The following is a 19,649-nucleotide window of genomic DNA, read 5'->3' as shown; positions in this document are numbered from 1 at the left end:
TAGTTTAAAATTTACCGTTCTACAAAGATTCATAATTTAGTTCATGTAAAGCCAAATAATGGTATCATAGATTTTCTAGTAATTTTTATTATTTCTGATACAAAAGCCAACCCATTCAGGCTTGAAAAGCATTCATGTTCTTGATGTAATGAAGAAAAGAGAAATAGTCTCATGGCAATGGGTCTTTTGTGGCCACTGAACTCTAGAAACTAAATCTAATTCTTCTGTTCTCTGGATCAGTATATCCCTATTAACGTGGTAAAGACATTTTCTTGTGGGCCTGGAGGGATGTCCCGGTGGTTAAGAGCACTGACCACTCTGGCCACTCTCCCGAAGAACATGGGTTCAGTTCCCAGCACCCACATGGCGGCTCACAACTGTCTGTAACTCCAGGTTCAGGGGATGTGGCAGCCTCTGATAGACATACATGCAGGCAAAACCCCAACTTCCTTATATTGCATTCAAGCTTTTTATTACTGATTTGCATATTTTAGCACTATGAGGTAGTAAAACAATATTGCTTATTAATTAACCATGTCAGAATCACAAGTTTCTCTCCTATCCATTTACACTTCCAAATATCACCAAACCACATGATTTCCTTTTGCTCATGAATAAATGCATTTTTAAATTTTTCTTAAAATTATTAGATTAAACACAAAGGCCAGTCAAACTTATACTTTATGATGGCTCAACAATTAGGTAACTTGGCATGTTAAACAAAAATCATGAAAATAACCAAATGTTATATTTCTACAAATGAAAATTTAAAGAAACAGTACTATTAATGAATAACTTTACTTTGCCAATTAAATAATATGAATAAGCCTCTTTAAAAATTTATGAGTTATAAAAATCAGTGTATAAAATTATTAGCAGATAATTATGTTATATAAAACCCAAGACCTTTAACCCCATTAAGTCTATATTCTTGGGCCTATATATATGAAAATGACACATTTTATTTCAGGTGGCATCGTTTTAAGGATTCTTCCATATAGATATGTCTTGGTTCTATAACATTCTCAATTCATCACAGAGTTCTAGGGAGGGGATGCATAAACAGTGAGGCATTGGTCTTCTTCTGATTAAAACTGCGAACAATTTCTTTGACTGCAGACATCTCATTCAGAGACCCAGGACTTTCCATTCATGCTATACTTTAAAGCTTCATTCTGAAGTATGGGCAGTGGGATGAGGCAACCCATCATTCATGCCACAAATATATTAACAGAATGTGGCTTGTTTCCAGGGTTAAAATGCCAAACCATTAAGATTCAATATTATTACAAAAATGCAGAATTCTTACCTGATTCAACAGGAAAATAATGAAGTTAAATTACCATTGGATGGAACATTGCCTTTTCATGTCTCTTGTTCCATACCTGTAACATTCTGGGATTCTCTTAATTCTACCCTGTATTGCATTGTCTCTTCTGGCTCTTACGGCAGAAACAAAGAATTGTAAAGTATCTAATGACTTTTTTGTTTAAAAAATATAAAATTTAAGTTCTATTATTTTAAAATTTATTGCCAAAGTTTGTTTTGGTTCCTACTAGATTTCCTCTCATCTAATGATTTCTTCAAAAGTATGTATTACCATATCTATTATCTAACCACTTTGTTCTAAACACTTCCATGAATGCAGTCATCAGGAGGATTGTTAATGTAGAACTTATATTCTGCAAATGGAGAATAATAATACACGTGTATAACATGAATAAGATAAACAGTTTACTACCTATTATGTAAAAAAAATTAGAGTTAGGGAGTTGCACTTCTTAAGGAAAGCATGACAGATAGCACCCATGACCAAGAACTCAGGAGAAATTTACCTGGAGGAGGAAAACATTGACAGATGGGAGAGTATTTCATGAGGTATAAATCTAGTCTGAACTATACTGTGGAGAGCGAATCTCCAGTCCTTCTGTGTCTGTGCCAGTTGGATAAGCAACATCAAATACTTAAAGATACTGGGGGACAAGATCTACCACTGAAAAGCTTGGCAACAACTCACTCCCATAACTAGAAATAGAAATACCACAAAGGGTACCGGAAACCACTACACTGTCAACAAGCCATATCTCCTAATAAGCAAAACCCACAGGTAATAAAATTCCATAAATGTTCTGTTCTCATTTATGATCCCAATCCAAATAGCTACAAAAGTAAAAGCTCGTCAACATACAGACAGACCTAATAGACCATAAAGATTCATTAGAAAAATTAGTAAAACTCATAGAAACTTTCAGCAAAGTAACAGGATATACAAAATCAGAAGATATGTTTATATGGGGACATTCAAAGAAAGAAGTCAATAAAATAATTCCATTCATAATAGTTCAGAAAAAATCTAGGAATAAGGTTCATCAAGAAGCCTACATATCTATACAATATAATTCACGAAACATGAATGAAAGAAACTGAAAACACGGAAAGAAGCAGAGACATAACATTCTCAAGCATAAAAAAAAAATTAGCAGTGTGAAAATGGTTTTACCACCTCTATATTTGCAGAAGATACGATAGTATACAAAGTGACCCAAAAATTCCACAAGGAAGCTCCTTTAGCTGCTACATACTTTCAGCAAAGTAGCTGGATACAAAATTAATTCACAAAATTCAATAGCTTTCCTATATACAAACCACAAATGATCTGAGAAAGAAATCAGGGAAATAATAACTTTTAAAATAGCTACAAATAATATAAAATATCTTGGGGTATCTCTAACCAGGCAAGTGAAAGACTTTATGTCACTGAAGAATTTATCAGAAGATTGAAAGGTCTTTCTTGCTCATGGTTTGGTAGGATTAAGATAGTAAAAATGGCTATCCTACCAAAACCAATCTACAGATTCAATGCTACCCCCATAAAAATCCCAACACAATTCTTCCCAGATCTTGAAAGGCCAGATCTTGAAAGGACAATCCTCAGCTTCACATGAGAACATTAAAAAAAAAACAACAAAAAACAAGATATCTAAAACAATCCTCAATAGTAATAAAACTGCTGAAGGTATCATCATCTACAGATTCAAGTTATACTATAAAACTCTAGTAATAAATATAACATGATATAGGCACAACAACAGACAAGTTGATAAGTGGAATCCCCTGGAAGTCCCAGACATATATCCATATACCTATGGACACCTGATATTTAAAGAAGAGGACAGAAATACATACTGGAAAGAAGACAACATGTTCAGCAAATGGTGGTGGTCAAACTGGATGACTGCACGTAGAAGAAACCTAATAGATTCATACTTATCCCCCTACACAAAACTCAACTCCATGTGGATCAAATATCTTAATAAAAAACAGATACATTGAACGTTATGGAAGAGAAAAGTGGTGAATAGCCTTGAAGACATTGGCACAGAAGAAGACTTTCTGAATGGAACAAAGTTAGCACAGGCACTAAGATCAACAATTAATAATGGGACCTCATGAAACTGAGAAGCTTCCACATTTGAACAAAATGGCAGCATACAGAATGGGAAAAAATTATCAACTCTACATTCAATAGACAGTTAATTTCAAAATATATAAATAACTTAAGAAAATAGGTTTTAAGAAAACAAATAAAATTAATGAATCAGGTACAGATCTATACAGAGAATTCTTAATAGAGGAAACTCAGTTGGCTGAAAAACGCTTAAAGAAATGTTGATCATCTTTAACCATCAGGGAAGTAGAAATCAAAACTTTGAGATTTCACACTACACCCTTCAGAATGATTAGTATCAATAAAAATAAGTGACAGTTCATCCTGGCAAGAATGTGGAGTAAAAGGAACACTCATCCATTGCCGGTGGGAGTGCAGACTTGGATAGCCACTTTGGAAATCAGTGGTGATGAATGCTCAGGAACTTGGGAATCAAACATCAAGTTCTAACTATACGTCACTTAAGCATATACCCAAAGGATTCTTCATCCCACCACAAGTACACTTGATCAACCATTGTTGCAGTATCCATAATAGCCAGAAAAGAGAAAGAACCTAGATGTCCTGCAACAGACGAATAGATAAAGAAAATATGGCACATTTACACACTAGAGTATTACTCAGCCATTTAAAAAATGACACAAAATTTGCAGGCAAATGGATGGAACTAGAAAAAAATCATCCTAGGTGAGGTATCCCAGACACAGAAAGACAAATGTGGTATGCATTTGCTTATATGTGGATATTAACTGTTAAGTCAATGGTAACCAAGCTTTAATACACAGAGCCACAAAGCAGTTCTATAGATTAGTATAGAGTTCTATATAATAGATATGAAGTAAGGGACTAGAAGAAGCTGATAAACCTCCTTAGTAAAGGGGAATAAAATTAATAGATATGGATGGAAGGGGGTGCTGGAATGGAAGGATCAACTGGGAGAGGAAGGAGAAAGGGGATGTAGGAGGGAATAAGAGGAAAGACAGCTAAAATAAAGGGTCATTGAAGTGGTAGCATGGAAACCAAATATAATAGAAACTTCCTAAAAAATATGCAAATATGAAGGCTATCTAAAGGAAACCATGAGATAATGGGGGAGACAGAGTCCCACCTGGCCATCTGTATCACCAGCTGAAGTTTCCCAGTACAGAGATTGAGTTACATCTGCTTGAGTTGTTGGCCAAAGGGACCTCACAGCAATTCCCAACCTACTGAGGCTGTTATCAAGACTATAAATTGCTCTTCACAAACTGCAAAGTCCAACTGCTGAAAATAACACCTACACAAACCATTGAACATGGACATGTCAAGTAATGACCTTCATAGAGCCTTCACCCTTACATTCCTGTATCTTTGGTATAGGAATGTACTCTGCACACTATCAAAGGAGAAATTTAATCACCAAGCAAGACAGAAGTCCATTATCTACAATGGTGTACAACTGGCAAGATATGCTAGGGCAGTGGAACAAAGCTTCCATATTAACCAATCATCTGAGTTAACACACACCATGAGATGGAACACATACCAAACACTACTTGGATGACCAAGAACCGGAGACTAGATAGCCCAGGAATCTAGAGTAAAATAAAATAATACTGGTTTAAAAAAGACAGAAGAATTTAGTGATAAAATGACTCCTAATGATATCCTGCTATATTTATAGTTTAGCACATCATTCATCCATCATCAGAGAATCTTCCTCCTGTAGCAGATAGAAACAAACATAGAGATACCCATAGCCAGACATAACACAGAGAATGAAAGATCTTGGGACACTCAGGCCTAAATGGAAGGTCTCCATCAAATCCCTTTCCTCAGAGCTCAGGGAATCCTGCTGAAGAGGAGGCAGAAAGTCTGTAAGAGCCAGAGAGTGATACAGGACACCAAGAGATGAGGCCCTCTAAATCAACACGAACAATGCTCATATGAACTCACTCCATTGGAAGTAGTGTGCACAGGCCTTGCCCAGGTCTGTATTGGGTCCTCTGTGTTAACATTATGGCTTCCAGTTTAGTGTTTTTATGGATTCCTGAGTGTGTGAGGAAGTGGGTCTTTGATTCCTTTGCCTTCTCTTGGGCTCTTTCCCTTCTATTGTAGGTTTGTCTAGTTCAACTGTGATGTGATAGTTTTGTTTTATCTCATTTTATTTTGTTACATTTTTCAAAAAGTGAATGAGTGAATGAATGAATGAATGAGTGAAATCCTGACTACTACTTGAAAGGATAACAAATGAACCATCATTTATACCTGTTGGGAGAGGGAAAATTATTTTTCTCCAATGCAGTAACACTGGTTATATCAACAACTCCATGACTGACCGTGTGTTCATGATTGGTTCACAAACATATAATGGAGTATACAGTTGATTTATGTACTTTTATTTGGTTACAGTTTGGTGGATTTGTTGTTTGTTTGGTTTTTTTTTGAGAGTTTTATTTTCTTGGTTTTGTTTCTGTTGGGTTTTTGTTTGGTTTTGAGAAAGAACTTAAAGTTTGGTGATTAGAGACAAGGAGAGGATCTGGAAAGACCTGGGGGAGGGGAAGAATATAATAAAATATATTTTATGTTAAAAATTACTTTAAATAATAAAAATTATAATAAATAAGAAATGAATTATACTACCAAGTGATCTGCTGATTCAATACAATCCTAATCAGAACTCCAATGTCATTATAATAGTAATGAGAAAACATTGAAAATTCATATGGGACCATAAGATCATGGAAAGCCAAAACGATGTTGAGCAAAAAGGAAAATTAAGGAAATATCACAACACCTGATTTCAAATTGTACTATAGGACCATATTAATAAAAACAACATGCTACCAGCATATACACATTAGACATAAAGTGCTGTAATGGAGCAAGAAATAAACCCCCACAGCTATAATTCTCAAGTTTTTATTAAACTAAAATTATATGCTAGACAAAAGTCAGCATCTTCAACAAATAATGCTGAAAAAAGTGGATATCCACATTTGATTAATAAAACTAAACACCCATCTCTTTCATCTTGTACCAAATCCAAATCAAACTGCATCAAAGATCTTAAGAAAAGACTTGAAGTTCAGGACTATTAGAGGCGAGAACCATTGTGAGATGTTTCAGGATCCAGGCCTCTGTAAAAGGTTCCTGAGAACTCTGCTAGATTTGTAAGAAGGGAGACTGGTAAGAGCGTGAGAGATACGAGATGATGAGCATGAGAGTAACCAGAACACATTATAAACACGTATGAAATTGACAAACTAAATAACAAAGTTTGTTAATAAAGCAAAATGAAAAATGGTAAAGATACATATGAGTAGAAAGAAGTTTCTTATCCTTAGGAGTTAGAAAAAAATAAAATAAAGTATATTGAGAATCTATTTCAACCCAGTAAAAATGACTAGCAATCAATCAAATAAAAAATGTCAACAAGTGTGAGTGAGAATGTGAATTTCCTGGAATATATATATATATATATATATATATATATATATATATATATATATATATATATTCCAGAATGTGTGTATAAATACCATGTATAATAAGTATTTGCATATGAAGAATAGAATGGGCTATATAGTGAATATAGTCACATGCATAATCTATTTGAAAATGTCATTTGAATCTCTTCACTTTGTATAATGAATATAAATCAACATAATCAGAACAATGAAAATGTGAAAAAGAATTTGAGATGTGACACTAGCAGGAATGTTTTGATATGCTGGTAGTCTGTTTTACTTAGGTCATGTGATTCGAAAATGTCTTCAAGTAAGAAAAGATATGAAACAGAAATCAGGAATGAGTATTCCAGGAGAAACTAAGACCAGAGAAAAGTGGGTAAATCACACATGGGTTCACTGTGCTAAACTTCTCTGGCTGGAAAAGATAGCCATGAAAGTTGTAGAGGAAAAGAAATAGTGGCAGCCAGATCAGGATTCATTGCTGACAACTTTAGTATGGGTGAGACGTAAAGCCCTTCGTGGTTTTGCCATAATAGTGACATGGTGAAATTTATCATTTAGGCAAAAATATTTTTGTTGCTGTTTTATAGAAAATAAACTATAAAAAATAAGTTTATTGTTAATATTCAATTTAGGTGAGAACTTACAGTGTCTAGAACAAGGGTATCAAAACAGTTGTGAAAAACTAATTAGGGTCTAGAAAAGAGTAGAAGCATTTTTGAAAAGGGATACGTGAAATGGGAGAAAGGAAATAAGTGATCATTGGCTTCAATAATTGAGAAAATTGAATAGCATTAGTGATGGGAAGTGTACTGATAAGACATTTTGGTGGTCTGGTCTGGATGAAGGAAGTCTGATGTAGCTGACATATATGTCGGTAGCTTTTGCATGCAGGGGCAGGACATACAAGTTTTAGTTCAGCACGCAGGTTGTAGTCTGGAGACCGAAATCTAACAATTCCGAAATAGCTATTGTTACCTTTAAAGATAGAATATATTGTTAAATTAAGAAAAAAAAATACTAAGCATCAGGGCATTTCACCACCAAAATTTCTACAAATTGGGGTGAGGAGCAAAAGATATATGAAATGAGTGGGAAGGGAAAAGGAAGAAAATAACACAGTAAAGATATCCATGAAGTCAAATGAAGAAACTTTCCAGCTACTGCTCAGTTATGCCAACTAGTGATATTTGTTTGTTTGTTTTGAGGTAGGGCTGGGAACATGCCTAGTAAACTGGGCTGGCCATCAACTCACAGAGACCCACAAGCCTCTGATGGGTCTTCAAATATGGGTGATTAGCTAATAAAATAAACTTTCAAACTGACCACTAGTTTAGTAACGGGGTATCATAGGACATGGTAATTATAATGAAATTAATTTTATGGGTGAGTTTAACAGGAGTTGTATTAAGACAAAGTGAGAATGGGGTGGATAGTTCACCTAAACTAACCTATTAGGGAATTTTTTTATGAAAGATGTACAAAGAAATGGGAATGAGGTGGACAGATCTAAACAAAAATTTTTAAATTATTTATTCATTTTCATTTTAAATGTGTAAGATTTTTCTGAATGTATATACATACTGTGTGCATACCTAGTTCCCAGGGAGGCCCTAAGAGGTCATCAGTTCCCCCTAAACTGGACACATGGGTTATTGTTCTAAGTTGCCTTGTGGGTAATGGGAACAGAACCCTGATTTTCTACAAAAGCAACAAAGTACTCTTAACTGCTGAGCCATCTCTCCAGCCCCCAAAATATTTTTTGTTAAAATATTTGCCTTTTGTTTCTTAGTTGTTAGAATTAAGGTTATGGTTTTTATCCTAAAGTGAACGGCCCATCAGAGAGTAAACAAGAAAATAAAGGAAAATGAGCTAGGACAATCATTTTAGGAAGGAAAAAAAACAATAATAGTGAACGTACTCTTGACTTAAGTGTATGTTTGAAATGACAGAGAACATTACAGTAACAAGAAGGTTAGGTGGGAAAGAAAGGGGAGACGAAGGTCATTGGGCTCAATATGACACTTCATAGTGAAGGATTCCATAACAGTGATGCTTTTAGATTAGACAGCAGAAGGGCTGTAACTAATGAAAGAAAGTTAGAAAAACTTATTAACACTTGGAGCTCAGAAGAAAATAGAGTCCAGTTTAACATGTTAGCTGAATCCTATTTCAAGCCAGATTTTCGTGAGAATATTCCTCAGTTTTGTGAGTGTGTGACTGAATTATGACAAGTAGTTTAAAACAGGAATAAAAATTCATAAGTTTTTAAAAACTAATTACTATCTGGAATTAAAAGAATGACTATGATTATCAAGATCAGAGCATAATGGAGAAAAGATATTCATATTTTCTACCAAAGAAAATATATAAGTTAATCTCATTTAAATTAAGAATTAAGTAATGCATGTAATATATTTTGATTAACACGGACTATTTCACACATTTATATTTATCTTTTGGTTAAAATGTTGCTTAACATTCAGATATATGCTGATAAATTTACTTGTAGATTTCCAGTCAAGACTGGTTACCATCTCCAGACATTGCTTCCAGTTGTACATCAAACCCATTTCTTTCTCACCTATTCAGGATCATGCTGCTGATTTTCCTAATTCTCTCTATGCCATCAAGTTTTGCCATCAGACTGATCAATCTTCAAGTAGATTTAACTTGGTTTGTTCCTATTATTTCATTGTAAATACATTTCACAAAATGACCAACAACCTTTCAGTTCCTAACTTAATACTTACCTGAATTTTATTTATCTGCAACATTTGATCTTGTTAGTTCTGTGACACTGAAGTCCTTTGCTCAATGCTTTCTCATTATTTTCTGACTCCATCTTTTCTGATTTTCATACATGGTTTTTCTACTCTCAGCTTTTCTATACATCTCACGGTCTCCTCAGGTTTTTCTGCAGCTCGTCTACTGTATTTGTTCACTACTGTGGGATTTGTTCTTTTTCTATTTATTCTTTACTCTTCTCAATTTTTTTTCAGTTTTCTTAGTAATCATTTGCTCTCTTCCTTGGTCCTCTTTATGTATACACTTTTAGGAAAATAACGAAATCTTAGAGATGTAATCTTTACATAATTCTTAGAAACACATACTTTTACATCTTAAGCAGGTTATGTTTAATTGTGAAATTAATAAGCAGTTTTGTTGTCCCATAAAATAGAAATAAGATGAAAGTCTGTTTTTTCCTGATATTTATTGATTATATTTGATTGAAGCAACATTCATTAGTCTTGATTAGATAAAAAGAAAAATAAATCCAATGCATGGAAACAAACACAATAGGTTTAGACAAGGCACACACTTTTGTTTTACAATGAAAAATTTTAAAGAGAATTTGCAAGCATTTTATGCAGGACCAGCAGTATTGTGCTCATGATGCATTTGTGTTATTGTTGCATTTGTAGGCAGCATTTATTGCCAAGATCATATTATGTTACAAGATTGAGCTACTAAGTTTACAGTCTGGGCATTCTGAAGAAGGGCAGAGAAAGAAAAGCTATAAGGCACTGATGAAACTCTCTTTTGACATGTTTGTAGCTTTTCCGATGAGCTTAATAGATTTCTAATGAAATGAGGGCATTTAAGAGGTTAAAAAGCCTGATAAAAGTCTTTTGCCCAGGTGCCTGTTTCAAAAAGGAAGAAAGAAGTGTACCGTGGATTACACGGAGGTACCAATCCCTCCCCCTTCTCTCCATCTCCTTCTCCCTCTCCTTCCTCCTTCCCCCCTCGGTGTAGACCAGAGTTTGACATTATTTGTCTTTCTCAATCAAGCTCCAACTTTTTTTTTTTTTTGAGAAAGTATCCCTCACCAAATCTAGAGTTTGCCATAGATCTGTCTAGACTTGCCAACCAGTCAAGTTTCTGTACAGAGATGTCTGTGTCTCCTTTTTCTCAGTATTCAAGTTACAGGTGCACACCGATACATCCAGTTTTTGATGTGAGTACTGGGGATTGAAGTCAGTTCCCCATGCTTACACAGTAAACATTACACCAACTAAATCATCTCCCCAACTCTAATTACAATAGAATTTAGTACTATTAATGTATTTTAATTATCATTTTTATTTTTTATATATGCATGTATGTTTTGCCTCCATGTGCATCTATGCAGCATGTGTGTTTTTGTGCCCGCCTAAATCCCCACAAACTCGAAAAGGGCACTGAATCCCTTGGAACTGGAGGGACAGATAGTTGTGAGCAGAGCTGTGGGGGAGGGGAACTGAAGCCTTCTGCAAGAACAGCAAGTGCTTTTCAATGCTGAGCCTTCTCTGGAGCTCTAATTCAAATCCTGATCTGTCAATGCCTTCTGCAGCTTACCTTTTCACAAATCAACTATTATGAATAATTTGGGAATTTAAAGTGTGGTGTGTTTGTACTCACATACGTAAAAATCAATAAAATTAATTAATGTTGGTGTATAAATTAATTAACATATTGATGCTTTAAAATATTGCATTTAGCCATAAGTAACTACAACACTTTGTGTTAGTATATAAATCTACCATTCCATCAAACAGAAATTCTCTAAGCTGATATTGATCAATATGGTTAATCTATTGTTTTTATTTTTTTTTTGTTTTAAGGAAAATTCACTTTTCAGTATAGCAAAAATAATTATCAGTTTATCTAAGGCCTCCTTGATGATGAGGAAAATATTTATATAAAGATAATATTTGTCTGATATATATCAGACAAATATGGAAAGAATATTTTCCAAATTTTATAGCAAAGATCCATATAAAAGCAAGATTTTATCATTTTATTTTAGATACAAAATGTTATTTATTAGGAAGTATAGTTTGTATCACTTGTAAATGTAAAGGCAATTATATGAATAAGCATTAGTAAAATTTAAAAATATTTTCCTGATTATTAATAAAATTATATAGCTTTCCAATTATTAGTGTGCTGCACGAAAAAAAATATTTGGTTTTTCTCACTCCAAAATATCAAATTCTGCCTAGTTGCATATCCTACAGTCCTATCACTCTGGACAATAAGAAAAGAATGATCACAATTTCAAGGACAGTCTGGGCTATGTAGTCAGAATCCATTTAAATAGAAACAGAATTACCTCTTTTATATACTGTTGGATCTCCATGGACTACAATGCAGTTCTGAATACCAAGTAGATACATGCAAGTCAGTAAATGTCTGTATAGTTTTTTAACTTATAATTGATTTACCTATATGAAGTATTTAATTTGAAGAATGATACATTTAAATTTCAAAGATATTGTGTACACCTGTTGTGGTTTTATTAGATTTGTACATTGCTTGCTGTCTTTCAGTATTTTTTCCCAAATAGTATCACCATTTGGGGAGACTGTGGAACCAATAGGATCCAGTGTACAGTTGCAGGCAGTGTGTTGCCCCAGTTCCAATAAACACTCTCTCTTTCCTGATCCCCTGGGATGTGATCAAGTCATCTCATGCCCACACTGGTCCAGCCCACATGAACTTACCCCTGTCTACTTCACTATTTCAAACTATGAGTCAAAATAAATCTTCCATCTTTTGTGCTTGTTTTAGATATCTTTGCAGAGTGATGAGAAAATTAGTTGATATATCATGTGATTATATAAAAATGGTATGCACACCTTCTGGCCTTATTTAGCCAAACATATTTATCAAAGACTGTGTACACTCATGATCCCTAAGGAGGTCTCAGGTACAGCAACCTGAATTCCTTGCCCCCATCACTTCCCTCCACCTGTATGAAAACACTATCAGGAATATTATACAGAGTCTGAAACTCTAATGTTTCTATTCTTACTTACTCCTTTCATCTATGTGTTTTCTCGAATGTAATCCTAAAGTTCAGTGCATGAATTACTAAATTCCCTGCAATGTGTGACCTGGTGATTGGCCTTAGTTCCAACAGAATACACTGCTACCATTTTGGTAGGAGGAAAGGATAAAGAGCTGGCATATGTGAGTTTATATTGTTGGGACTGAAACATTGCCACATCCTTTCTGGAAGTTTCTGGTTTCCATCTAAAGAAAATGACAAAGCCATGTGACAAAAATGAGAGATGATAGGTTTGTGCTGGAGACCTGGATTCATTCAAGATAAAGACAACTGAAGAATTGGAGGAAACCTTCACAATGCTCTGAATCTATTTGAGGTTTTTCACAATGTGATCTTTAGCAGCAGGATGTTGGGAGTTTGAATGAAATTTCTTCAACATGCACAACTTAGTTGTAAAGTGGGACAACCAGGCAAAGGATTCAATGGGCTATGTGAAATTATGACAAAGAAGAATGAAACCGAGGTTACCCATGGGGCATTGCTAGGATATGGAAAGAAGGGACTTGAAATCAAGTGTGTAGCTGCTAATTATAGTGATATTTGTCCATATAGCTTACCTATGAGTTAATATGATGTACTTATTTCTGAAAACTCATTTTACAAGAAGTATAAGCTAATAGAAAATAGTGACATTCCCTAAAATGTAAGGAAATTAAGTTTTCATAATATATGTTATTTTCTACAATTTTAACAAACTACTATGAAGTGTGGTAAATTCATTCATTTTAATAGATCAATTCTGTGAAAAGTTAACTCCAATTAATTTGTACAAGACTTATTCTTCATTTACTCACCTGTTGTAGAAGTTATATACTATAAACTTTTTTTTGCCTTCACCGTAACACCTTTTATAAGTTTAGCCTGTACCAAAGTGTCATATCTTTTCATATCAGAAATGGTTTTTTTCTTCTTCTTCAAAATCTCTTTTAGATAAATTTTTAGCTTTCTAAATGTTTAATTTCATGAATTCAAAGGTAATTAATCTGTTCCTATGGATCCACATACACACACTCGTATCCTCAAAGGGTCTGTTCCTGAAGTAATGACTCTCCCTATACTAGCAGCCATCAATCAACGCTAGCATCTCAGCTAAGTGGGGTCGGGGTGGGGTTAATGAGACTGTTTCTTACTAGTTGATTTGACCCAAACACATGAACATAAAAATATTATATATTCTAAAGTATTAAGTGATGCTTATTTGAGAATTGCCAATTTACTTTTACTCTCACAGACACATGTTCAATATTATGACAGTACTTACCACAATGTGTGTTCTAATAATCTCAACGGTTGTCTGAAAACACATAGCAGTAAGTCTCCTGCATATACTAATATTAGGTCACCTGTCACTGGCTCTATCAGTGGGTTATACATGAAAATAAGCAACAAAGTCAGACTGGAATATTTGAAATAGCAACAACCACATGTCTTACCGCATATATACTGACTTCTGCTTCTTGTAATTATTCTATCAATAAAAGAACAATCACTATTCACACAATACTTGTGATGCATTCTAATAACTTAGTAAGGCTGTGAGGGGTATGCACAGTTGGCATGCAAGTGCTGTGGCATTTTATATAAGATCACACAAGATGACTTAATTATTTCCTACATAAATGTCTTGAGTATCTGCCAATTTGGGAATATGTATGCTGGGAAATGCCTTGGAACTGAGTCCTATGGATGCCATCAGTGGCCATGTTTGAAAAACATAATAAAATTTGATTTGTAGATTAGGAATGTTGAGAAATTAACGGTATCTAAAAATAAATTTAGTGTAATGTAATATTTAACCAAAACTTTTGAATGTTTGTTTTTTAAAATTTTTAATGTAGTCTGTTCAGACTAATTTGATGACAGGTAGCTGAAATCACAGAAAGCAATCATTCACTGTTATCAAATTTGAAGAGTATTCAGGAATACAAGAATAATAATTATTCAACAAAATATTAATTGTACAAATTGCATTGAAATATTTATTTAAACAATACTAAGTGCTAAAATGTCAGAATAATGACAAATGCCCAATGTAAAATTTTTCTTTCTTTAAGTCTTAAAATAAACTGCATACCACACAAAATATTTTCTCACAAAACTTGGTTCAACAGTCTTGGTTGTTCCAGAAATTATCACAAATAAACGTGTTGGTAGCCATGTCATCTTAGTCTCCTTTGACTGAAGAGCCTTGGCTAGGTCTCGCACAAGCAGAAGTGTCTTTCTGAAGGTTAACTGTGTGTGCCACTTTCCGAAGCATTTACATGTAGATGGGATTTTTAGGAGCATTCTACTTAGCTGTTACTCTCTGAAAAGAATAAGAAAAGTGATGTAGTGCTTTTAGCTAACTCATGATATTTTCAAATTAGCTTTCCCCACAGAGGAAAATGGACTTTAAAATGAAGATTTCCACCTCCATCTAATGCTAACATGGGTGTTCAAGGCTTAACTACAAGTGAGGCTATTAAATCCCTCAGACTTATCTAAAAGTAGATGAATAATGATAAGAAAGTTATGATACTATTTAAGTTTTATGCTCATGTATTTTAATGAAAAGTAGGCTGAACAATCATGATTAATACTTGTAATAGAATGTGTGGGACACAGAACATCTTCCATGACTAATGAGGCAAGTTGAAATTATTTACATAGAAGCATCTACACACATGGTGGATGTGTATAAGGACTGGTGCTAAAAGAGACTGTTTCCCTTAGTTTGTCTTGATAGGACAAGTTGTAGTAGAACACATCGCCACCAAGAACTCTTTTGCTGATGATTCACAATATGCCTGTGGTGGGCTACATTCATATCAGTGTCTCTATAAATGCTATCCTTGGGTCGTGTATAGGCCAGAGACTATGTGATTTTTAAGAAGGATTCTGCATGGGCACTGAGTGCAGAATAGTGATTCAGCTCAATATGTGTTGGGAATGTCTTCAGGCCTCTGACCATGCCTGTGTGAATAAAATATTCTCAATTCATTTGAATTGTTTTTGGTGATTTCACAGTCTCTCCTTTATTTTTTTGATAGTATTTTCATAGCAATGTCAATCTAGAAATCTCAACCCAGTATCTCAGAAACAAAAGGTAACATCTTGTGCTGGCAGGCTTGAGGCAGGGGAGGGGCTTGGACCTGCCTCTACTAAATGTACCTCCCCATGGGAGGCCTTACCTTGTAGGAGAGAAGGGAGGTTGGGTTGGGAGGGGGGGCTGGAGGGGTGGGAGGAAGGAAGAGGTGGATCTTTGGTATGTAAAATAAATAACAATTTTTTTAATTAAAAAAAATCTGGTGTTGGAAATATGAATTCCTTCTTATTTTACCAACAAATGAGTTTGAATGTTAAAAATGGCCAGAAGTTCTGGTTTCTGTCATTGCTTTTCTTCAGTTGATTAGCAAATAGTCAATGCAATTTTGCTTCTTTTTTCATTTCTGTGTATGTGAGGGGGCAGGGATAGGAGAGAATGTGTGTGTTCGTGTGGTGGTCGGGTGAGTCACATGTTTCTGTGTACCTCTGTGTAGAGAGAGACTAGAGCTGGACACCAAGTGTCTTCTTCATTAGCTCTCTTTCCCTTTAAGGTACAATAAAATAAAACAAGCATACAATAATAAAAACAGACAACCACACACCAGGGTCTTTCACTGAACCTGAATTTCACTGGTTATGCTACCCTGGCTGGCCTTTGAGTTGTCAAAAGCCATTTGTATTTAACAGCCATCTACCCTGGTAGGGTTGGGGTTCAAGATGAACATCACTGTGCCTAGCTTTTAGGTCATGCCAAGGATTGAGATCATGTTTTCAGTCTTGTCCAGCATGGACTTTCCTCAATGTACCATTTCCCCTGTATTCCAATCCTGTTTTATTTTTACCTTTGAACTTCTTTACTTGGTTTGCCCAGAGTCACTGTCTCTGTCATTACCACACTTCATATTCCACAGTGGAATCAAGTGTTATTTATGATTGTGTTTTATCATCCCATTCGTGACATAACTGTGACATTACTTTATATTATACACTTATCAACTTGGATCTAAAATGTTCAGTTCTCCAGTGCCTTCACACTTCTCTGGGTCACATAAGAGTAGCCAAGCCAAGTGGCTCCCTTCCTTCTAAGAATTTAATTGATAGTATATGATTATTTTTCTATTATCCAGGAAATCTAGTTATTATCTTTAACTGTGGTATTAAAACCAATTTATGATTAATTTTTATTCTTTATCACCTATATTGTTCTGTCAAAAGCTGTATTACCTTAATAGCAGCTATTCTTCCATTAATACTGAATGGTAGCAATTATTTATGTTTTTAATTACTTCTTTTATTTTAATGTGTTTTATTATACTGTTATGACAATATTTTCCATTTCTCTTTCCTGAATTCCAGCCTTCTAATATAACCTTTCCTGGTCTCATTCAAATACATTGCCTCACTTTTATTGTTTTTATATTCCTTTAAGTATGTGTGTACACATATATATTTCTAAATACGCCCTGCTTGGTTTGTGTAATCTTCCTTGTGTGTTTGTTTTCAGGACTGGCCATTTGGTATCAGATAACCAATTGTGTGTTCTTCCCTGGGGAGACTATCTGTCCCAGTGTCACCATTTCCTAGTGGCCTGGAGTTATATTTTCCCCTTTTCACTTTAGTATGTCTACTGTTGTCTTTGTTGAGCTCATTTCAAAATACATTTACAGTTTTATTTTATTTTGATATTGTTACATCAATTCCCCTTTCTCCCTCCAAACACTCCTATGTATTTCCCACCTCCACTGATCTTCTACAAATTTATGTCCTCTCTCTTTAAAATTACAAATGTAAACCTTACTATTACTTCAGTGTATGTTTTCAGGGATGATCATAGAATACTGGATAACCAGTTGGTGTGATGAGCCCTGGAGAAGACCATGTCTTCTGATCTCAGTATTCCTTAGTAGCCTGTTGTTCTTTGTCTTAGGTTAAGGCCTCATGACTGTTCTCTCTTCTGTTAGCGTGCCTACAACAGCTATCATACACTGTGCAATGATGTAATTCAGGTAAACCATAAATAAATTAGTTTTGAATTGTCAATTGATTTCAGTCTTCTTTGAAATGAGTAGCAACAGACATCAGGGTATTTAGTTTATCTGTAATTGTATTTGCTATTGCTGACCCAATGAAGTGTTTTCATGTAGATAATTGTAGAACAGGTTACCTTTCAGAGCTTAAAAGCTAGTTTTCTGGAAAAGCTGACTTTCCTATGAGTTTCAGAAAGTTTCCAAATAGTAAATGTAACAGAAAAAAATGTCTGTCTTTTTGTTTTCTTACAGTTTGGATGAGATTTTTGCTAAATTCTATGCATACACATGCTAACCACTTAGGAAATGTTTGTCTGATACTCTACTAGCTAGATTGATTTATCCTAAACACACATAACTTCTTTAATTTCGGTCAGAAAAAAAATGTAGGCCATTATCCAAGTAAAATTATAATAAATAAGATGCAGTTAAGTATTTAAAAAGGACTGTTTTAACATGTTTCTTAAAATATCTAAACATAAGAATAAGCAATATTTAAAATTTAACTCCCCCAGAGATAATTCTGAATCACAAGATAGTCTTTTTCTGTCTGTGAAGACATGATCTGTACAAAATAGCTTTTAAATGATTAGAATTAATCTTTATATAGAGAGGACACGCTTATAAGTGCTTTCTTTTCAAATAAGTGTGACTTGGGAAACAATTACTCAGTATTTGTTAGAAGTTACAGAGGAAACTCCATGACCACAGAATGAAGTAAATAAAGCTAGATGGAGTATCACATAGGGGTAAGCATATGGCTTCAGCTTCCTTAACTCTGTTGTCTACCAAATGTTCTAACTATAGTATGTAAGATTATGTAACATAATCCTATTTAGTAAGGTTCTGATTGGAGAGTGCAAAAATTTACATTCTAATTTTCTAGTTATCTAGGTTTCTGCAAATGACATACTATTAAAAATCCGGTGGAAAGGTCTGCCTTAAGGTTATACATCCCATAGCTCTTGATAATATTCAGTTTCCAAATTGAAATAACTTAATTACATTCTCCAAGGATCCATTTCCAGAGTAGGTGCAGCTGTTGCATTTTCTTTTTTAGAAAGACAATTATAATTACAGGCAACTTGCTTAAGAAGATGGAATTAATAATGCATTGCACTTTCAGAGAGAGAATCGTTGAGAATAAAGTGTTGGTTCATGTATGAAAAGAGACAAGTGATGACAGACCCAAGGAAATTCTCTCTCTCTCTGGCTCTCTTGTTCTGGCTCTGTGTGTACATGTATGTGTTCCTTAAGCTATATTTTGAAGAATATACAATAAAATGTGTATTAATAATATCTTAAAGAGTGAGCCGCACTTTCACATGTATCATCTATATATCAGATGCTTTCAGGAACAGTCACAATATTTAGAAAGATGATAAAAATAGTAGAAGGAGGACATGTAGAAATGCTTCTAGGAGAGGATAAAAGGAGGTTAGCAGAAGTTTATTTGCAACAATTGAACAAGTTCCTGTGGGTCTTAGTCTCTTAATTTCTTTTAGATTTATTTTACATGTAGAAGTATTTGGCTGCACATACGTATGTGCACTACATGCATGTCTGTTGCTCTTGGAGGTCAGAAGAGGGCATCAGATCTTGCAGAGTTGGAGTTTTAAGTGGTTATGATCTACTATGTGGGTGCCGGAACCAAACACATGTCCTGTCCTAAGGCAACAGGTATGCTTTCCTGCTGAGCCATCAATCCAGCATGTAGGGGTCTTAGTCTCTAAAACAAAAGAGTTTAAAAGCAGACTGAAAAAGATGTTAGGACACAACTTTATTGGAGCTTGAGCAGAAAAGCAAGCATTCAAGCTGACTGAAAAATCTCAGCAGATGCCAGGAGTCAGGAGATAGATAAGAGT

At 34.6% G+C, this 19,649-nt stretch overlaps 1 protein-coding gene across 7 annotated transcripts in view; it reads left to right on the top strand.

Moving 5' to 3' along the window:
• Csmd3 (CUB and Sushi multiple domains 3) overlaps window positions 1-19,649 on the top strand; it is a 1,145,339-nt gene that overhangs the window by 313,092 nt on the left and 812,598 nt on the right. The window lies entirely within an intron of this gene.

Source organism: Peromyscus californicus, unplaced genomic scaffold, assembly GCF_007827085.1.
Source record: "Peromyscus californicus insignis strain IS unplaced genomic scaffold, ASM782708v3 Scaffold_20__1_contigs__length_68692818, whole genome shotgun sequence".
Taxonomy (NCBI): domain Eukaryota; kingdom Metazoa; phylum Chordata; class Mammalia; order Rodentia; family Cricetidae; genus Peromyscus; species Peromyscus californicus.
Note: the sequence above shows the minus strand (reverse complement) of the source record. Positions and strands in the feature narration are given on the sequence as shown.